Source organism: Lagopus muta, chromosome 1 (genome assembly GCF_023343835.1).
Source record: "Lagopus muta isolate bLagMut1 chromosome 1, bLagMut1 primary, whole genome shotgun sequence".
Lineage (NCBI taxonomy): Eukaryota > Metazoa > Chordata > Aves > Galliformes > Phasianidae > Lagopus > Lagopus muta.
The window spans coordinates 66693631-66716972 of NC_064433.1; positions in this window are offsets into that span (position 1 = coordinate 66693631).

Consider the following 23342-nt stretch of genomic DNA (forward strand, 5'->3'; position numbering starts at 1 on the left):
TTCACATGCACACCAGGGAGCATGGCTGTGCAGAGGCGATAGAGACTGGAGGGGCAGATGCGAGAGAGGGAGAGAGAGGAAGAGAGATGTGGGGGCTTAGGGGTTCACTGCAAGCTGCTGAGTCCAATCTGCACTCAGACTGCATGGCCCGCCAGGCTCAGCTGCTTCGAAGCACTGATGTTTTAAATAGAACATGACTTGCCAGAGGCAGATTATAGTTAAATATTCTCCTTGTCTTCCTCCCTTCTTGCATAAAATCTTTCCTCTTGCCTTCAAGGGGAAAAAGATAGGAGAAAAGGAGCAAGCCCCTCAACTGAAGTAACCACACTGAGTTTGAGATTTTTCATGGAACAGGCTTGTTAAGAAGCAGAGCCGTAACATCCACACATTCTCCACTTTGTTGAAGTCTGAACAGCAGCCTGATGCAGCACCAGAGAGCAGGGGCATGCTTCAGAGCCATTTGGTGAACACTTGCTTTGCTTTGTCATAGCTGTACAGGGATAAGACATGCTCTGCACACCAGACTTTTTTAAACAGAGTCCAACAATCTCCCTTCCTTGTAACCAGTTCTGCCCATAAACAAATAGCCTACTGAAATCTGAAGGGAAGGCAATGTTTGCAACAGTACAATGACTTCCTGTATGTATTTTCTGGGTAATGATAACAAATTCATTTTAAAACAAGGTAACCATGGTTGCCAGAAAGTGCCACTAACAGCTTTAGTCCAAATCTCTCCAAGCCCTTCTCTCCGCAGTCCTCCAATTAGTAATGTAGGTTCTTATCTTTGCATCCCTTTGCAAACTACATACAGTAAGTGCTATAAAAAGATAGAAGTCTTTTAATTCCTTTCTTATAAAATACAAAAAACAGGAATAAATCTAGGGATGTACATAGTTGAGTCATTTTTTGAGCTGGTTATTTGAGAAACAAGAAGACCATGTAGGTGAAAGTCATAATGCTGTGCAGAGAGCCAAAGCAGGTTTATAGTTACACAGGATTTTACTCTCCGCTGCAGTTGCATGCCTAAATGGAAGCAGAAGAATGACAACTCAAACAGCTTGGGGGGGAGGAACGAGGGGGGCATCACAGCGAAAAATAAACTATGCAAGTTTTCTTTTTCTCCTCCAATTTGGTTCACTTTAGGCCATTTTTATTTCAGTCTATCAACCGTATTGCTGTGGACAAAATAATAAACTAAGGGAGTTAAATGCTACCATTTCCATCCACTTTGAGATGCAAAAGACATTACATGTTCTGATATGGAAAGCGAATAGCCCTCAATTCAAACGTAATGACAAATTTGGCATGCTTTTTTGTGTGTGTTTTTTTTTTAATGTCAAAATTATATTATTCTTGAGGGAATGCAAAAATGGTACTATACTTTCCATTTAGAATCTCAGTTTCAGTCTAAATTTTAGAGGGCCTTTAAAGTCAGGATTACCACTTCATTCCATTTGTAGAAATCTGCATTTTCATTAAGCATATTCTCGAAATACAGTAGATAAGCTCTAAACCAAGACCACTGAGGAAGAACCAACACAGGCTTCTACCCCTTCACAGCTACCTCTTGTATCCAGGCAAGTGCCCATCTGCTGGAGAACTCCTGAAACTCTTATCTTAGGCCTGTGAAGATGAGGACAAAGCTAGAGCAGTTCAGAGCTGAAGGGGAAGGTAAATTGAAAGCACAGTTCTGTCCTTTCTGAAACCTGCCCAGCCGTGTGCCTTATGCAAGTGTTTCTGCTCAATCACTGTTATTTCACTAAAGCTGCCAGCATTGCAGGGGTGTGTAATTCTTTGTCCTCCCAGCTGGGCAGCAGCCTTTCCCAAAACAACTCTGTTATTTTGTGGGGTAAGGGGAATAGCTCTTCTTATTTTCCAATGGGGATGAAAATAAAGGCTGCTGCTTCTTAGCCACGTTTACTAGACCTTACATAACTGACAAAGACTGCCCTGGCTCAGACTGAAAGGAAGCTGGGAGAAATCATCTGGATAGCAGGAATTATCTATTATAAATAAATCACACACGTGCACACAAAGAGTAGTTCTCACTCAGACTAAACACTCTATTCCAAGTGAGGTGTCTGCTTTGTGCTCTGTGAACAGGAAAAATCACATCCAGCATTCTAGATGGAAGTACTCCACAGTAAAAGATGGCATAATCACTTGTTCCAACTATCACAGTGAAAGCCTTGAAAATTAGCCCAATAGCTAAATTCATCCATATTTCTGAGAAGTCTAATGTCTGTACACTTAGAAACAGAATGATATTTTGTGAAGTACCTTTTATGCTGCCTGTGCTTAATTTTAAAAGGCTCATTCACTTTGAATTACCTCACAGCAGTTCTGGAAATCGTTGCACACCGGTTTCTACAGTCATCACTTCCCTCCCTTTGCTGACACAAGGCCTCATCCACACATGTTCCATGATGATCCAACAGGTGAGTGCTGCTCTTCAGTGAGCAGCAGTGCTCCTGGGCACAGACCCCTGGTCATTTGGCTGTGCACGTGGGATACGCAAAGCCAAATGTACAGCTGTATGTGAGATAAGCTCTCCATTTAGCCACTTCGATTTCAGCAATTCAGCAGTGTTTTGAGTATTAGCAAATATGAAATACAGCCATGAGTACAAATTTGTACCTGACCACATCATGACAAGTGTGACACCAGGCTTCAGTAACTCTCCCTCCACAGCGGCTTCCTACAGTTTCAGCTTCTGGTGCTAGCAAAACATTTAATAACTCCCACAATAGAGGGAAAACGGTGCTTTTCTAGTGGTTCCACGGTAGCAGCTTTATTCCCAATTCCCCAAACCAATTCACTTTGCCAGCACTTGCTCTCTTGGTGACCTTGGGCATATCACTTCAGCTATATCTGAACAGCAGAATGACAGCCAAGGTCACTGCCTGCTAACTTCAGCTCCGCATCGTAACCACAGCAGTGATGGCAGCTGGCATGGATGGCAGCACACAGCTAGCACAGCCTCTAACATACCATCCACCCACAGAGGGCCTGCACATTGCCAGCACCAGCTATTCTTACCCTCGTTAATGTAGCACAGTTAACACCACAGCACGTCACATCTTCCTTCTGCAGCACAGCCAGGTCACAGCCTTATCTATAAAACAGGAGTATGTGTACTTCCTATTCCAGAGGGACACCATGGGGATTGGCATTCAGGGCTGTGTGGGGCTCTGATAACACAGTAACATGAGTCATTGGGCTGCCTAATAAGGCCAGACGCTCTGAGCTTACTGGGGAGTTTTCAGTACACATGTACTGCATCAGCCATGAGCCCTCACCTCCTCTGGACGCTTCCAAGGAAGACCTACAAACAAGGAGCTGAAAACTGACTACGTTTTCCTATGAAAAATGAAGAGTTTCTTAGCCAATATTATCATACATAAACATCTTTCAGAAATTAGCCACAGAGGCAGCATCAGTATTATTGGAACCATAAAGGTAGGCTTTATGCTGAGCAACATCAAATTCAACACCAGGCCTTCCGTTCAGCCAGGAGGCCTCTGCAGCAATGCTTCCAAGGAGAATGCTCTAAGGCAGGCAAAGGGAGGTGAAGGGACAACTTAAACACAGAAGCTTGGATTAAACTGTAGCTAACTGAAGCATAATATCGAGTTTTGCTGTGGTTGCTATTGCTCTAACTTCTCTCACAACAAAATATACATTATTGCATTACTCAGAGCATGTGTTATTATCCCTAATTTTATTCTTAAACAACCCAAAGCAAAATGCATACAACCACCAAAGGAGGAAGAAGGTTAAAATACATTCTCTGGGCAGCAAATGTCTGCCTTGTGAGAGCTGAAGTGGAAGACTTGCCTCTTAGAAGTTTCACGTATCCCACTACATAAAAAAAAACCCTGCCTTTTGGAAAGTGGCAAGGATAATGCTTCCTCTCTCACAGAAACATTGCCATTGAGTATCTGGCTCTCTACCACATCCTTGAATGATTTCTTTTTTGTGAGACAAGAAATGTTTTTTATTTGCTAAATGCGGCCTTTCACTGATGTCTCACTGTTCAACACGGTTGTGTAGACCAGAGTCACTGGAATGCACTGGCTGTTTTGCCTTGTCTAAACGGTGTAAAACAGTGGGACAGATTCACATGCTTCCATCTGAGTTATACTGAATATCAAGAAATAATCCAAGTCAGTTTTATGGCTACCTCATACCAAGAGAGAAACAAAAATTAGTTTGGAGTAGAGAAACGCAAAGGAAAGAGTGAGAAGAAAGAGTAACTCGATGGCAGAATCATAAGTGTCTTCATCAATGACACATTTTCAATCCAAAACCAAATGTTGCATATAATCTCCGTGTTCTCCAAAATATTTTGCCCAAATCAGTACAGAATTGGTCTGTTTTTGTTTGAAAAGAATATTATAAAAACTTCCAAATGAAACGGTTTGGTTACTTAAAAAACATCTCCCTTCCCAACCAAGATTTAGACAGAAGTGAAGGAATACTTCTAGCAATTCTGAAATCTGTAATCCAGATACTCTAGAAAGTACAACTTGTCCAACAGTGCATACAGACATTAGAAAAGCGACTTAGGGCAAGTCTGGAAAAAGAAAGTATTATTGTCACTGAAGAACTACTGACCTGGTAGAGATAAAATACAGTATGAAGTGAAAGTCACTCAAGATTTTTCATCAGACAGACTACTAACAACCCTTTTTTGTACCCAGTATGATTTAGGGTATACTATCATAGTACACTAAGGGAAATTTTCTTAAGTTTCTGAGTCAGGGCCTATACAAAAGTCTCCCAGAACTACTGGCAGCAACAAGTTCTATTTGTCTGGCTACATTTCACACAAAGGTCTAAATAACAAGAAGCAAATGACAAAATGAAGACTGCTTCAAGTGAAGTTGATGACAAAATGAAGTTGCTGCAAACAGCAAGCATCATGATATTGGTAACCACAGCATTAGAGATAGCCTCATTTCCTAACATTTAAAAGAGGACTTACTGGTAGTCTTGATGGAGCAGCTCATCAAAAACATTAGACCTTTCCATAGCAGTGTTCACATAAAAGATATCAACCATGAACTTAATTTTTAAATGACTAAGTGATCACAGACATGCAATTTATCTATTTGCATTTTTCCAAGGGACTTGTACCCTGACAGGAAAGTGCTGGGAAAAACAGCCAGCAAGCAGAGGTCCTTCCACCATCCCCACAGCTCTCTCAGAAGCCCTGCAGCAGTGAAGCTCCTGCAGAATTTTCTGCCTATTTGTACCCTATTTGTGGCTATGTATTCTTGCTGCTTGCATAGGACAAATAAAGTGCTGATTCATTACCTGGTGGTCGTAGTGGACTAGAAGATCAAGAGGAGACCACAAGAATAACCCACATTATTCGCCCTGGAGGAGCAGATGAAAACCTGCTCTCACTGGCTCCTCCAGACTGAAGGAAATACACCTCTTTCTCCAGCAGGCAGTGCCAGCCAGCACCATCACAACTCTGTATGGTTTCAGACTGGTCCAGACCTCGTAGATCTCCACTAGCCATGCTTAAACACACACATAGACTGGTGTATATTTGTATAGGGTATGAAGAACAATAGAAGATTTAGCTTAGCGTGACATTCATGAGCACACACAACTCCATTGGCTCAGAAGCTAAACAAGACCCACTGCTGTTACAGGGCAAATTAAAGAAATAACTACTGTGCTGGACTCCAGTGATGTTACACTCATTCACACACCAGGGCAGAGTTCAGCATGAGAACTACCAGCAAAGAATGATTAATTAGTGTTTGAATTAAATGCAAATGCAAAATGCAAAAATTAAATGTCTAAGTAATACCTCAGATAATTTCTTGGCTGTTGCTTGATACAATGCAGCTAATATTTCCTAATGCTAATGTTATTTTATTCATTTGCATTTTCAAAGCAATATGTTCTCATTTACCAAACTGTCAGATACTTGTCTGTCCACTGTGTGAAGAAATTACCTTCAAGACCTCCTCATCAGATTGGCAATATCAGAGGAGGTACTATGCCCCTGGCACCATGAAACATTCAAGATTGTGAATAAAGTTCTTCATAAAAGAGCAGCAGACAGTATCATTTCATTAAAGCATCACATTCAAAGCATGCTTTTAAATGATTTAATTAAAAAATTAAATTGCATTTGAATCATTTGATTACTGCTAAATATAAATTATGCATTGTTATTAAAGTGACTGCATTAAAGATCAGATTTCACTCTGCCAGTAAAAAAGGGTTGGGAGTCAGAAATTCTCTCCCTAAACCATGCAATCTTAATACTCTCTTTATCCTGGAAAGCTCTTTTCTTAGGATGCACATTAAGAAAAAAATAATAATTTTGCAGCTCTAAAAGGAAGTTAATTGGTGTCCTGAGGCTGACCTCTTGCCCTGCAAGACCTGGCTTTGCACCTACACTGGTTATCAACCTCCTGTGGTCGGGAATCAGCACTGGTGGTTCTGCTGCCACAATGGGCAATGGGAGAGTCCGAGCTACATGCTGGGACTGAGCCATGGAGAAAATCCAGCACCTCCATGTTTTGCACAGTGGCTGCTCACTCAGTAGTCTGATGCTGCTTGGCTGTCACTGAGAGTAGACAATTTCCTGAGAAAAACTATTTCTCATGATAAAAAGCCTTCCTTGCTTGAACTGCAAGTGTGAGGATTCACACTAAAGACAGAAGTATACCTGACACAGTCTCCAGTGTGGTGAGTTAGATGTGCCAAAAAGGATACTGATATCTGTGCACCAATATATGGTATCTACAAGCTTTTTACTTTTCACTCCAGTTTTTATCAAGGAGCAAATCAGCCCTCAGTAGCCAAAACGAACTAGGAAAATAAAAGTATGCTTTAATAATTACATTTTTCTCCCTTCCCTCCCCCCAACACCATGCTCACCTAAGTGATAAACGAAATTTTAACTTACGTTGAAATTAGTTCTTAATTTTCTGTAACATCATGAAGAAAAAGAAATAAAGATCCAGAAACACAAAATAATAATAAATAATCCAGAAAGCAAAAAAAAATAATAGTAAGCAAAGAAAAAAAAAAAAGAAAAAAAGAAAAAAAAGAGTTTTCTGGATTAAGTTTTTGTTTCCTTTCAAAAGATATCAGTCTTAATACTGCTGCTAGCATGCTTGAGCTTTAGTTCATCTGTTTGAGGCAACCTGCAATAGAATATAAACTTCATGGCTTTGTTTTCTCCCCTCTCCAAAGGGAGCAACAACTCCAAGTCACATAATGCAGAAACAGCTTTGCCTCCAGGCACTCTAAGCAAGCAAGGGCTGTTAAATATTAGCCTGCCAAGGTTATATAAAACTTCACATTTCTTCCCCCACCCTCTCTCAAACCACATATAATTCTATAACTGGAAGTACAACTTCTTCCAGATTAACTAAAGGCACTGATCTATAATCAAACCAGCTGTCTCACAATTCAATCTGTTTAAAAAAGTGAGCGTATAGATTTGTAGGGACAAGCTGCCTCACAAAATAAAAACACATGCAAAGAGCACAGGATACCATCAAACAACAATATATGCTAGGGAAGGATTTAATCCACTTGTAAATATGCAGGCAATGAAAGTGTTGTAAACTCAAAGAAAGAATTTGAAAGTGAACCTTTGACTGAAAGATCTGCTGTCCACAGAGGCTGTTTGAGAACCAAAGCCATTCTCTGCTTAGCTTTTGGAATTGGTTGATTCAGTAAATACCATGTATTTGGCAGTCACATATTCAGTAGAAACCCCAAATAGGGATATCACTATGTATTATAGATTCTGTTTTTCCCCCATGAAGGCAGCACCTTGCTTTCACTAGATGTGGGCAAATTTGTGCCAGTCATGATTCCAGCTCTTCCTATTTTTCTAACCAAGAGTACCTTTATAATTAGAGAAGCTTTGTGCCATGTTACAAGTTTCAATTTATAGAAGATTTTGATGCAATTTCTTCATATTCTTTGAACAATTTTAATCAAGAAATAATCATTTCGAACTACTCCACAATTTTTACTTCTACTCATTCAGTATGATATAATGTCACAAAAGCACACTATGCAAAAGGGGCTTTCCAATTTGTTTAGATTTTAATGCTTAAAAAGAGCAGTTTTCAAACAAGATCATAGAATCATAGAATGGCTTGGGTTGGAAGGGGCCTCAAGGATCATGAATCTCCAACCCCCCTGCCACATGCAGGGCCACCAACCTCCACATTTAATGCTAGACCAGGCTGCCCAGGGCCCCATCCAACCTGGCCTTGAACACTCCAGGGATGAGGCATCCATAACCTCTCTGGGCAGCCTGTTCCAGCACCTCACCACTTGGTAAAGAACTTCCCCCTGGCATACAACCTAAATCTTCCCTCATTCAACTTAAAAACTATTTCCCCTTGTCCTTCCACTATCTACCTTTATGAAGAGTTGACTCCCCTCCTGTTTGTAGGCTTCATCAAAATGTTTCATCAAAAAACAGTATCTTTTCAGAAAGACTCAGACATTTGTAGTTATTATTTTAGCTCAAACTGAGGATAGGCTAGTTCTGAAGCTGTAAATCATGGAGTTATGAAACTGAAAGCAAATACCAAACCATGCAGTCCATGTTACTCTGCATGTTTAGTTGTCCAGACATAACATTTAAATCACACAGGAAGCTATCGGGTCATTAAAAACGCAATGAGCAAAGATGCATAGGAGCCATACCAGGAATGAAGTAGAAGGAAAGTGGTAAGTCAGTATTTTGGTATTTCCTCAGGGAAGCACAAACCAAGATGCTCTTCTCAGATATCCATCTTCACCATCCCTTCTCTATGTGTTTTTAGGGCACTAACTCAACTGCTGCTTTACATTTGCCATTTGAGTCACATCTCCAAAATGAGAAGGATGCTCACATCACCTCCTACTCTGCTTTAGGCACTATAGTGTTGAATCTCTCTTGGGTCTGTACCCTTTTCCTTCAAGGAATAAAATGTACTGTAGAGAAAAACGTTAGGCTTGTTGAGTGTTCTGCTTTTCTCTTCCTTGCCCTTCATTTCCTCCTCATCCTCCTTTCATTGCCCTTTTCCAGTTTTTAAATGTGATTGTTTGTATAATTGCAGTTAAACATAGCTAATATGTGGTAAGAACAGAATTGATGAAGCTCCCTGTAGGTCAATTAAGGATGACCCATGTAAAAAAATATTGTATTCACTCAAATCCCTATAAAATCAGTCCAGGAAATCAAATAGTTTCAAGAAGCCAGCCTTGGTCAGAACACAACACTGTGCTGCAGCAATGGTTCAGTGCTGGTTCAGGCATAGTTGGCACCTTCTGAACAAAGAAAAACAAATCCAGCATTTTTACCATGTCTCCTTAAAGTCCAAAAATGACAAAAGTCAAAGGGACATCTAAAGAGAAAAAGAACTAAAAACAAAGTTTCCATGAATTACCATACAACCAACCTATGCGCAGCCTATGTTGTTTAACACAGAATAGCTTCATTTTCCTAGGCTTTTTTTTTTTTTTTTTTTTTTTTTTTTTTTTTAACTGACATATTACCATAAAGTCACTAAAGAAATCAGTTGTCTGTGGGGAAACAGTGATTCTAGGATAAAACTCTATAATCTTGCTGAAAGTTAAAGCACACTCCCTTTGTGCTCCTCTTTACATTAAAAGGAAGCTCTAATATGTCTGAGTTTACAGAGTTCCCCAAAGACATCTAGTTGAAAGTAACATAATGAGAAAAAAAAAACAGCAAACAACAAAGGAAGGGTCCCCTGCAAGATAATTTGGACAAATAACAACAACATTTGCTCAGGGAAAGGATGCTCATTTTCACTACCGGCATGCTAAAAATCTTATATAGTATCAAGCATTTATTCTTACTTTTGGGGCAAATGGCAATCAACAGTCAACAAATCACAAACTTCTCAACAATTTACACATATATAGAATTATAGAATACCCTGAGTTGGAGGCCCACAGGGATGATCAAGTCCAACTCTTGGCTCCACATAGCACACCCAAAATCTAAACCCTGTGTCTGACAGCGCTGTCCAAATGCACCTTGAACTCCAGCACTTGTTGCCGTGCCCACAGCCCTGTGCAGCCCGTTCCATGCCCACCGCCCTGTGCTGCAGCCCCTGTCCCTGACCCCCAGCTGCCCTCCCCTGACAGCTCCATGCCGTTCCCTTGGCCCTGTCGCTGTCACACAGCAGAGCTCAGCGCTGCCCCTCCGCTCCCTGTGAGGAGCTGCAGCCACCATCAGGCCTGCCTTCAGCTCCTCTGCTCTGCGCTGAGCACACCAAGGGACTCCAGCCATTCTTCATACATCTTGCCCTCCAGACCCTTCACCATCTTCATCACCTTACTAGTGCCCTACAAAGGGCACTGTCACACCAAGGGGTATGACAGCATGAAGAGATCTGACAGAATAACTTGATATCATAACACAACAGAAAGTGATGCAGTGATAGTGTAGTAGCAAAGTCCTCGGCTGCAGCAAGTGAGAATTTGCCAAATGCAGCAAATGCAGCCCCTGTATATGTACCAGAACATAGCAATAAACGACAGCGTACAATTAAATGAGGTAGTATGTCATAAAGCAAAAAAGAACCTGGTGCAGAGAAACAAAAAATAAAAATCCATACTTGTTTAAAAGAACACCATATTGTTTTGGTATATTCTTGTAGTCCAATCTGTTCTAATTCATTCTACCAAGAAGGTGCAGCTAAGCATATTTCATTTCATTTACTATACACTAAAAAAGACATGTTACAAGAGCCAAAGCATCAGAATTTTTTACTAGTTAAAAATATAGAACTCTTAAATTCTTCCAGAGCAACGTGCAATAGATCCAGTTCAAAAGTCTTAGTTATGACAACTTCTCAACATATTTATTACCACTCTTTTAGATTTTGAATGAGAATATAAAGTCTGTAGCGGCTGGAGAATGTTGCTTTGTTGCTACACACAACAGTGGCCAAGTCAAACACTTATAAATTTGTTATGTGGTTCACAAACTTTCTTTGACCCTTAGTTTATCGGGCTGTAATTTTTAAGAGAAATTTGAATAATACCCACCACCTATTCAGATCCAGATTTTTGGTTTTAGCTTATACTGATGAGACACAAATATTATTTTGTGAGGCGTGGTCACTGCTGTTACTAGTAAGTATTAAATTATTCTTCTGTTACTTATGCAATTATTTTAATTGCAGTGCAGATGTCAATTCTTGATGCTTATTAATATTTGCTCTTAAATAAACATCACAAAGGAAAATGGAATTTGGTGGGGAACAGAATTCATTAAAAGAATTTTCTAAATATAGGTACAGCTGTCACCTAAGTAGCCAAATTCTTACATAACTTTGATCAGCATGATCCCATACAGAGCTGAAAGTTAAGCATGGAAGCGATGAAAAAAAGGATAGAAATGAGTAAGCTTCAATGTAAGTTGAAGAGGAAAACAACATAGCTACCTTTGAGGCTTCTAGCTCCTTCATATTTTACTGAATTTCAGTATTGTGGCAGGGAGGGAACAGATGTACAGTGCTTAAAAGCCATGCTATTATAATGCACATAAATGTAATACACACACAAACAAAATATAATCATTTTTAGTTCTTCTCAGAACCAAAGAATGATGCATAAAATATCCAGAAATGACCAAACATAAAAATTCTCAGAACTTCAGAAAAGTTATGGTAATTACAGCAGAGGCTCTTCTCCACTAGCATTTCTGGTATGGTCTGACTTGGAATTGGGTCAGCTACCTGGCAGTTGCAGTTGTACATTACAGTGGAATGGGTGGTGTAAGTGGCAGCAACTGTGGTAGCAGGAGCCATAGGAAGAGTAGAAGAGCGGTATTTTGCCATTATCCTCTCCTGCCCAACCCAACTACAACAGGCTCTTTTTTCCCTCTCAACAGGAGCATTCTGCTGTGAAAGAGTTGCACTAACATAAGTCTAAAAAGGCTTCAAAAGCCTGTGTATCAAGTCTTAACTGAGAAAGAATGGTCCAATATGTCTGATCATATGTCTTAGGTGTCAATCAGCATATCATGCTTACATGGGCAACCCATCCCACAACAACTGCTGATATAAAGGAAGGTTCACTCAGGTACTTTTATAAGTGCCACAAGGACCACAGAGATCGAGGCAAAACCAGCAACCTTGTGATGTAGCACAAACTTCTTGAGAACTAGATGTGAAACTTGGGATGTGCTTGTGGGACCTCATCAGTAACTGATAGCCTAACTGGGGCAGCAGATCTTAACAATTTATATTAAAATGCTCATAATCTATTTAGTTATGTGTATTTTTAGCCTTCTAGAGAGCCATAAAGTACCCATTCCACTACTTCAGACTGGAAAATCCTAGGTAGCAGCTCATGAAAAAGTAAGACCTTCAGTACAAAAGACCAGAAGTTGCAAGCTACAGCACATCACAAGAGAGGAGTGACCATGAATACCTCCAGAGACCCACCCATTCATACTTGCATATTTCAATGCAAAGTGCTCACATCATGCCAGGAAGCACTCTATTATCTATGCTGTTGAAGTTGGACAGAGTACCCCATAGCCTTTGGCAACTTGATCAAAAGAAAGATTCTTCCTTTGAGCCAAACTTCACACCGAAATGAAGTTGAAGGCTCGAAAGAAATTATTTCATTAACAGAGGAGCCAAATTTCCAAGTCAGATTTAAAACTGAACCCTCTCTTTTTCACCTACAGAGGTTGCTTGCATTTGATACATAAGCTCAGGGCTAGATTTGATACATAAGCTCAGTTAGAAAATATGCTTGCTTTCCTAAGAAATAACTACTATTTTGTTTGAGCTTGTACTTCTTTGGCACCTGGCAGGAATAAAAAGAGAATATGAATTTAAAAAGGGGAAGCCATTTTTCAGTTAGGAGATTTAAACATGTAAATAGCTTCTGCTGATTAAAAACTTGAAGAAATTTTCCAATGATGTACATAATGGGGTTATGCTTATGTCACTCTAAATCATTCAGTTCCTAAAGCACACCTGTTTTCATGAGAATCATCAGAAAAACAGAATTCTCATGGTGCAGATAACTATCTAAGGCATGTCACAACTAGTGCATGTAGATCTTCTTAAGCTGCTCAACAAAGCCTATTACAAGCAAGATGAGAAATGGCAGCTGATGCCCTGCACAAACCACTGTATGGTAGATGGCCCAAGTGGACTGACTGCTTGTTTTTCCAGCTCAGTTGCAAAATTTAAAACCACTATCCCAAACTCTCCAACTCTTCTCTGCCAAGTTCAAGGGGCAATTATTCCACCTGTGCATCTACACTGTCTCAGAAACTAGTAACAAGGAAAAATCACAGGTAGCACCTCCTAAAAAAAACTGGCAAGTATCCAAAGTGTAACAGTCAGTCCCACATACCTTCTCCTTATTCACTGAATTCACTGAACAGTTTTATCTAAGAGCTGTACTGATACGTGCAGGGATGTAGTCAAACTCCTTGTCTTTGGGAAGCTGAGGACACCTCAACTGTGTTCCATCCACGCATGGTCACTATATTCTATCCAAGCGACGGTACTAGGAGACAGCTGGTTGACTGATTTGCTTACCAAGTTAGGGTCTATATATGATGCAACCAGATGAAGAAGAGTAGTAATTAAAATCACTTTTAAATTTATTAACAATTAAAAATAATTCTCCTCTAGCTTCCAACAGATCTCCAAAGCCTCTCTTCTCCCAGCATGCAGCATACCAGGTGGTGAGATGGATGCACAAGTTAACAGCAAGATGTTGACATGCTAAGACTGAAAAGAAGGATGGCAAGTCTTTGAACTCAGGTCACCCATGTCTTCTACACCTAATGTGCCAGATGCAGCAGGTCAGGAGACAGATTAGGCAAAGTGACTATGCATGATACAGCTTCCAGAGCACAGAGCAGCACAAGCATGCTGGGCACAAGCACATCTATGAAGAAGCACAAGGTAAAAACCAAATGCATGAGCCTACTCCCACATTTTTCCAAAAGTCAGAGTTTTAGAATTCAATTGAAACCACTAAAAATACACTTTTCTTGTATGGTCTTTTTGGAAGATTCGCTACCAGTGCTACAGGAATCGGGACAGAGAGCTTGAAATAACCTGTAAACAAGGAATCTATGGAAAATCCCTCAGGTCTTCCGAGCATGTGAATTGTTCTGGGCTCAGGCCTTATCACAGATATCCCCATGGTGCTATGTAAACAACACAGAACTGTGAAGAAAGTAGTCCGATCATTAGTAGAGGGTAGTACTGGAGCAGCAACAAAATATATTACTGGGATTATTGTAACACCACAGAATAAAAGCAAGCTCAATTTCCTATCAAACTGCTGCTTCTGTTTTGGATAATGTCTCTGACATTAGCACCTCATTTCACAAACCAACGAGGGATGATCACTTCAGGTGTAATTCAGTCCATGATCTGGCCATAGCCAGAAAAATTTGGGCAAGTTCAGATGTGAAAAACCTTTGGTAACAATGCTTTCCATGCATATTGTCCAGTTAGGCTAACTTAATGAGCTCAAAGATAAACCCTCCAAAACACTCATTAAGTTTTTGTACTCTCTTTGGCAGCAGTGCAACATCTTTCATCTTTGAGCCACAGTGTCAATCTCCTCACTGACAGCTAGCACCACCTCTGTCTAGGAGCTTCCTAACCCACAATTAAGGGCATAGTTGTAATACCAAACACACCCTGCTGTCAGAATGTCTGGAGAAAAAGCCAGAGCATCTGTATCAGCAGTTCAGTTGGCATCCACACAAACTCCAAGTAACATCTAACAACACCATTTTCCTGTTATGAAGCACTTCTTATCTGTAGATCCCAAAGCACACAAGAGGGAGACTCTTTCTTCCTGTTTTGTAAACTGTCCCACATATGTTTACCAAGGCATAGGCCAGTAGAACTGAGATCATACCTCAGATATCCTACTCCTCCAAAGGCTAGCCTTCATTGTCTCTTCACCTCTCACTTAGAGAAAGTTGGCTCAGAAATATATTTTAGCATTGACAAACGTTCTGCCACATGAAAAAAAAACGTGGCAGCTCCTTTTTGGCTCTGTATTTTGCCTCTCATCTACAGATGCTCAAGAAAGGAAAGTTAAGGCTGAGTCCAAACTCAGCCTTAACCAAAAACTTGCAAGTTGTAGAGGAAACTGAGCTGAGAAAGTGGGAGCTTTCATTCACAGAAGGGAAAACTTCTCCAAATCTTACCTTATTTAGTTTGCTACCTGCTTTGCAGGATAGGAAGGACTTTATTATTTATTTATTTATTTAATGCTAAAACTCTCAGGTAGAAAATTGGCTCATGTAACACTGGCTTTTGTGTCCCCTTTTATCATAACTGCTTTAAAGCTCTCTATTTAAACATATTAAACAAGAGATAGAAAGAGTGAGATTTGGTAAGTCTTACACACAAAGGACACAGTTTATGAAATCCCCGCTACTGGAATCACAGTTTCTTTTTGTAGGATGAGAAAAACATTTGCATATTTTTCTGCAGTGGCTATGCCTGTTCTCCTAGAAGGGAATATTAAAGCAAAGCCAAAGATGCCCCAGCCTGTTGGTATCCTGGCTTCTGTCCACAAGCAGAACAACATGCAGGTTAGAAGGCAGCAGGCTTGTACTCCCATACTTACTAGGATGCTAAATATTAATAACCCCCTTGTTGCATCACTCCAGGCTTGTGAACAGTTTATCAGTGATAGAATGCCCCAGCAAAATATGCCTTGGAAGTGGAACCCCTTTGGGAATGTAGTTCTGTGTGTTGGCTATCCAAACACAGCCTTACACTGTTCTTCTTCTAGCACTAAACAATCTTCAGCAAATGTATGTACTGACTTACATTTTTGTATATACTCCATAACTAGTATGAAGAAAGAAGTTAGTTAGTCTCTTCTTGGGAAAAAGTAAAGGTTATGTGTCTCATCAAATTTCATCCTCTAATAGTATGCCTGCTCCCTCAGGGAAATGTCTAATTGTTCCTTGACAGTTTCAGTCTTTTGCTTGAGTAACATCACTGAGCATTTGTGTCATAATTTTTATTAGCTTCTTCAGGATCTTTGGTCTCAGTTTGTTCTGAACAATTTTAAACTGTAATCCAAATATAAGGAAACTCTTAACATTTAAGATTTACCACTGAAATAAGACTTGTATAAAATACCATAGATAAATGTACAATGCATACTGCAGCATATGATGTATCCTAGCACAGGGAAAAGTACTGATTATAGTAGCTAAAAAAAAACCCTCTATTTCCAGAAAAATAGTTGCTTTGGAGAGAAGAATGTCCATTTCATTTACTGGGTCTCATGCTCCATAAGTTGATCCTCCTCCAACACCAACATTCATCTTCTTTACAGTCTAGCTTCCCCAATGGCTTTCTGCAGCCAAAAGCAAGAAAGAAAAGATGGTTACTCATTTGCTGAGCTACCACAAGAAAGTGCACCCCACCACACTCATCTCTCTTCCTAAAGTAGAAGTTGGGCTATTGAATATCCCAGCAGGTTGAGTGCAAAGTCTCATCTTGATAAAGAGCCCAGTACTCACAAGAATAAGCATTAACCTGGTCCCACAAACAGCCATTCACTTAGGTGCCCTGCTTCAGTGCAGCACCATGACTTGAGTTAAATGCTAGAATGACTCAAGCAACTAGGTGAACTGTGTAAATAAGTGTCTGCAGGACACCTGAATGCCCACAAGATGTAGCTTGGTGTCATATATACGACATTCTCTGAGATCATGGGCAAGCTCTCCCTGGTATTTCAGAGGCACCTTTCTTTCACCATTGGGTAAAGATTTGTTTAGAAACAAGTTAGATCATTAAATTCAGAACTGCCAAGGGAATAAAACAACTTATTTTATCACAGTGAGGACCATATAGCCAGTTATCACAAAGGACTAAAGAGAAAGAAAGACTCAAGATAGTTGATTAACTTCACCCAGTATTCATTTTTAATTACAGGACTGCCTAAAGGCTTGCTATGTAATCAAGTCCTCACTGTGGAATGCTATATAGATGCATGTGCACTGGTTCTGCCTCTCCAGCAGTGTGGATTGCCATTCTGAGCATCTCTTCTCTACACATTCTTCATGTGCATTTTTCAATGCTATGGCTAGCAGAGCTGGGAATACAGTGAGCATGCATAGGATAATATAGGATGAGATGTACATCTGCTGAACTTCATACACTTCTCTGCCAAGGCAAAGGCAACAGTCTGGACACAGCTGTCACATGGCCCCATCTGCAGTTACACAACCGTGCACGTGCTCTTCAGGAAAGCTCAGCAGGATGAACAAGCATATGCCAAACAGGAGCAGGGCAGGAAGAGATTAAGCAGTTTGCCTAAAGCCAATGCCAGGGTTGTGAGCAGCATCTACGCCTCCTGTCAACCCGCTCCCCAGCGCCTATACTCATGCTTCAAGAAATTATCCTTTCAACTGAATGATTTGACATTTATGCTGAATCTATCCTTCCCTTACTTATAGGCATTTTCCAATGCATGAAAATACAGTTTCCCTATTTGGAAAAAGGCTGACTTGGCTTTGTTTCAATTCAGCATCCTCTTGTCTTGGGTCCTTTTGCCCACTGTATCTGCACATAGACAATATATACGTCATAAGTACTTTAAATGTCAGTGCTTATCTCTTGTAAGGGCTTTTGGGCAAGTCTTTGACTAAAACTAGATATTCAAGCAGAAGATGAATATATTATGTCCTCAGGCTCCTTAAGTTGTGATCCATATTTATAATGCAAGACTAATGCTTCTGTTGAATAATTACATCTTTCCCTTCCCATTCTTCTCCCCACACCCATGTGTATGTACACAACTGAATATACACCCTTTAAAGTGAGCAACAACTCACCCCAAAGACAGAATAGCTTCATCGAGTATATGCATGTTGGATAGACTTTAATTCTGCAACTATCATGCAAGCCTTGCAGTAGCCTATTTAGTTCAGACAGACACCTTCCTCTCACTCAGTATAAAAAAAGAGGAAAGAAATGTGCCCTAGAAGGGCTAGAACACTCAGGAGTTAAAGCTAAGCCCTAGCAGAAGGGGCTAGCAAAAGGTAGCCAGCAAAAGGTACCTAGCAAAAGGTAGCCAGTTGAATGCTTTCCTTCCAAAAAATCGTTTCTGATTGGAAGAGTCTGACATCCTGGTTTTTATTAATGTAAACCACTTCATCCAAAAGTCATAGAAATAAATACAACAGGATACCAAATACTACTTTTCAACTAACCTCATGCACTCTGAACTAATTTCACCCCTTTCAGTAATAAGCAGGGCCACTGGGTGCTAATGTCATACTGCAAAAAGTCTATTTGCCATCAAAGCCTGGCTTTTGATTAGGAGGAACATTGACCACGATCGTTAGAAACTTAACCCATAGTTCCTCCTGTCCTTTCCATGGGGTTACAGATTCCTTTATAGAGAAAAGTACCAGCATCAGTACGGATTCAACATAGTGGAACAAAAGAGATGAGCACTGTGTTCATTAAAGCTGGCTAGGAGGGGCAAGTTTAATGTAAGTGCATATGCATGCACAAGCTTCCAGTTCATCAGAAAGCTTTTCTGTAAGTTAAAAGCTCTCTAGGAAACCCATTTTGGAAGTCTCAATGCTGTTAGCAACAGAAATATAGTGTGAAAAGAAGTATTTCTTGACAGAACCTTATGTTTTGCCAAAAAACTTTATTAAAAAATTCCTAGCAGCTCTCATCACTCCTTTCACCTTTCCTTACAATATGCAAAGTGAACAGAAAGTTCTGTGAGCCTGCACATTCTCTCATGCTCTCTGATTACTCCAGAGTGATTTCTGCAGAAAGTCTGTCACTGTAGGCCTCGTCTAAGGTAAGCAAGCACAGTCAATGCAACGTTTGTGACTGACATGCTTCTGAAGAGGTTTTAAAATCCAAATCTGATCTTCAGGCAGAAGTATACTTTAGTGACGCTGGCCCACTCAAAAAAAGAAGTCAGACCCACAGCAATAGCTGTCACACAGTCAGACAAGAACACCTACAGAGCAGATATTCATCTGAGAATTAAGCTCTCCAGCACTGAGCAAGTCACTGAGACGCCGCTTGGAAAGTGGGACAATGGAAGTGCATGTGGTATTAGGTTGCAAGAGGGCAGCAGAGCATGGAAGCAGCTACTGGCTTCTTGCTTTATTCCTACGATTGCTTAAAAAGACAAATGAAAACCCCTGGCTCCTCCCTGTTGGCTCACTTGTATCACAGTAATTTGTCTTGCCCATTTTTAACATTAATCTCCAAAGACAGAAGTGCTTCTTCTTGTATGTGGCCAGCACGGAATTTTACTATACATCCTGACCAACATGCAGGGTGTGACCAAACTCACACCTCAGCTCAGGGCTATAGCAGATGAAGGATGTCAAGGCTGCATGTGCAGCCTATGTTGAGACACACAAAAAAGAAGTGTTCCTGTGACTTGTAGTCTAATTTCACCCTGCAAGACTTTGTTCATTCAAAGCAGCTCTGATTTTCCTTCCAAGTATCTGTCTGCCAGTAGGGAATACAAACAACAGAGAGCTGTTGATTTTTCACAGAGTAAAATTAGCCTCCTCAGCAGGGGGAGGTGTGGATAAGATGTATGGATTGTCCTTCAGTGAGATCCAAACAGTAGTGTGAGGTCTACCCTTGCACAATGTAGCACTTCACAATATTTCACTGTGACTGCAGCTGAAGAATTCAATTTCATAACCACAATTCTATAAAAAATAAGATTTACTAAGCAGTAGGCATTTCTTGTTATATTTGTACCACACCTCAGGTAGAAATTAAGGTAGATTACTAGAATATTTTATAACATTTTGCTGCTGGGAAAAAATCCAGAAGAAAATGTGGTCATTACATCTGTGACATACATCTTCTTGTTTAGATCTACAGATGATTGTTTGTCACTGCAGGAAATGTGCTCTGCATTTCATCTGTTCTGCCAGCTACTTTGTTTTATGTTGCAGGTTTCCTCAGCACTGCGTGTGTCTAGTTCTTACAGACCAATCTCAAATGATGTTCTATGGAGTGTGGCAGAAACAGGATACAGTCCAGTTAAGATACAGGGGATCATCCACATCTGAGATTTGTTTCTGCTTTGTCATTATGAATATGTAATACCCCAGCCCTGGGATGTAAGAAAGCAGTTGCATGCTTGCAAGCGCTTGGTAAGACAGGTAAATCTTAAGAGATTAATCCTCACATTAATTAAGAAGCTGATATACTTATGACATATTGCTATTAATTTTGGGAGACAGTTTATCATTTACAAAAGTCAGACAAGACAGAGTAGAATCTCACCTTGCCAAACCAAATAGTGCAAAGTGGTGACAGCTATGTTACGGCGCACTAACTTAAACAAAACATTTGCAAATCACCTCTTACTAACTTAATTGCATCTAGACTATCATCACAAAGGAATGTTAGTAGTAACTTCAGTCCTCTCTCACTTGCTGGATGATCTATGCATTTCATCATGTCCCAGTGCTCACAAACCAACTTAGCCAAGCCATTGACTTAGCCAGCTGGAAGCAGCTTGTCTGACTGAGGTCTCCAGGATTGTCCTTAAAGGAAGGGGTATACTCAGACATTCATTTCTTTTCCTTATGAAAGCCTTGGGCACCATTACAGCAGAACTTCTCCAAAGGTGTTTCACTTTTGCCATCTACTGCTGTGAACACTGCCTTGCTCTGCCAGATCTGTTCACCCAAGACAAAACTAACATCTACTAGTTGACCATATCAACTGTTCTGCTGACATGTTTTACAAGAAGACAAATACATATCCAAAAACATGCCAAAGAAGAAAAGTAGAAGGAAAGCATGCATAGATAATTTCCAAAGGTTCGTTTTAAACATCAGCTCCTTACACGCATGAAGCTATGTCAGTGCACAAAACATTTGTGACATCTTCCCCTCCTTTCCCTGGATTTAGTCCTTGCTAAGGAATAGGGAAAAGCATTCATCTCTTGCACACGCACAAGATCTATTAGATAACAGTAGAAGTGCAGTGAAAATCTACCAAGCATCACTACCTCAAGTTTAATGATAGCCTTAAGGACTTCAGCTTCAAATCCCAAAACACAAATTGAAGTGCAGTAAACCTTAAAGATGCTTCAAATGAACTGAGACATTTTCAACAACAGCACCTATACTAGATTAACATTTGGCAAAGTCAAACTACCTCAGCCACAAGAGAAACAAGACTCCAAAGCCAACATGAGATAAGCATTTAAAAAAAAGGGAGGAGAGGGAGAGGGAAGAGTTAAACCCAATTTCATTTCATTCATATGAATTCCCTGAAGACTGTTCACATGGTTGCTGGACATCAGCAAGACAAAACCCTATGAGGAATCTCACTGAGATCTCACGTTCCTTTCCCAAATAAGGGGACTGAGCTCTAGTAAAAATCTTTTCCTAACTACAACACACTACAACAATTATTTCAGTACTTCAATCCATGCAGACTACATGCTACTTTAGAAAGCTTTATGCTTTTTGCCAGGATTGCATGAAGTTTGTACTGTATCAGTTTTTCCACAGGCAATGCTGTGAGGAAGCGAGGAAATCCATTCTGGAAAACGAATGGGCTTTCTTGGTATAAATTGAGGTGTATGCAGTAAATGATCTGTGATGACCACATGGTGCTTTCAGCAGAAAATGGACCTAAGTGATCTGGGATACTCTGATATCACATTTGCTGACAAAAGAATGCACCAGCACCTTTGCCAACACAAGTTATTTTACCACACACTGCTGTGCCCTAACCTAGTGCAGCCCTTCACCTGCAACGGAGTATTTGTCATATCTCAAAACTAACTTCTGTTCTGCTGGCTTGAAAGGTACTTCCCTTCGACTCAACTCATTACAGGATTACTGGGTAAATGTTCTAAATATTTACCCTGATTCAGTTACACACATATTAAAACACTACATTTTAAATTGAAAAATAACAAAGATGATTAATTATTTTAGAGATTAAAACACTTTAAAGAAATCTGAACCATGTTAGACTATCCATGGAATCACACATTAAGATGCAGTCAGGAGACTCAAATTTAACCTTCAAGAGTGCCTGGGCAAATCCTACCTTCATTTTTTTGAGTTCACTCTTCTCAGTATAGAAAAATGCCTCTTACTAGCACAAAACTTATCAACAGTTTAATCAAGCTTCCTACAAGTCTCATTTATTCTGCCTTAGACTTTACCTAAGTCAGCATCCCTGAAGCTTTTCTCCATGCACTCTGAGGAGTCCTCTTTGCAGTTATTCGCCAGCACTCATGTTTCAATGTTAACAAATGCTCACCAAGAAGCTGCTCCCTGTGGGTATAACCCAGAACTCATTAACCCCACTCAGGCAGGATCAAGGCTGAGGTGGATGTCTCAGTGCCTGCTTCCTCACCTTGTTGCAATGCCCTGGGGAAGAGGGATTTGCAAACTCAATCAGCAAGAACAGGATTTCCTATATGCTCTTCTCTGAAGAGAAGATGGCAACAGGAGAGTTGCCATTCTCCTACCACAAACCCTCAGCCAGAGGGGATGTTTCTGCTAATACTGCAGTGTTTATATGGAAGACTTTTTAAATGGCTGTTTGAGATCCTTGAAAGAGAGGTTTTATTGTCCTTCTGCATGAAATTGCTTCTGCATCTGTCCTTCATAGGCATCGCACAACCTGGCAAAAAACTTGGTCCACAGCAGCACAAACAGTGCTTAAGAGAACAGTGTCCAGACCACAGACCCACTGTCACAGGCCTCAGCAGGAAAAAAGAAAGAGGTGTGTCCAGTCTGATGTATTTTAACTAAAGAGAAGCTGGAAAGGAAGGATAGATCACACAGTGCACTGTGTGCAGCATGGAGGCAGCTCCAGCACAGGTGAGAAGCCCTCCCTCATGCGTCAGGCTGCTGGTGCAGGCCTGGGTTCTGTGACAGGGGTAAGGTCAGCTCACAGAGGTGAGGCGTACATCAGTACACAGAGAGCAAAGCAATGACCTTCTGCACCAAGCACTGGCCAGCTCCTCCACCAAGTACTACTGCTCAGCCTACAAAAGAAATCTGTGGGAGAACAGAAGATTTTCTTGCAGAGAATGAGCAAAGACATCTTTAAATAATACTAAGCATACATATTTGCAAATACTATTGACATCACAGTTCTTTAATGTTTATTCCTTTAGTTGAATGGCATTACACAGAAATCTAGTGAAAATTACTACTTTTCTTGATCTTCATCTAGTGGCCTCTGCAACAGCCTTTGATTAGCAAATCAATCTTCAGAAAGGACATTGCACTGCCCTAGCACAGCAGCCCAGGGATCTGCCTTTCA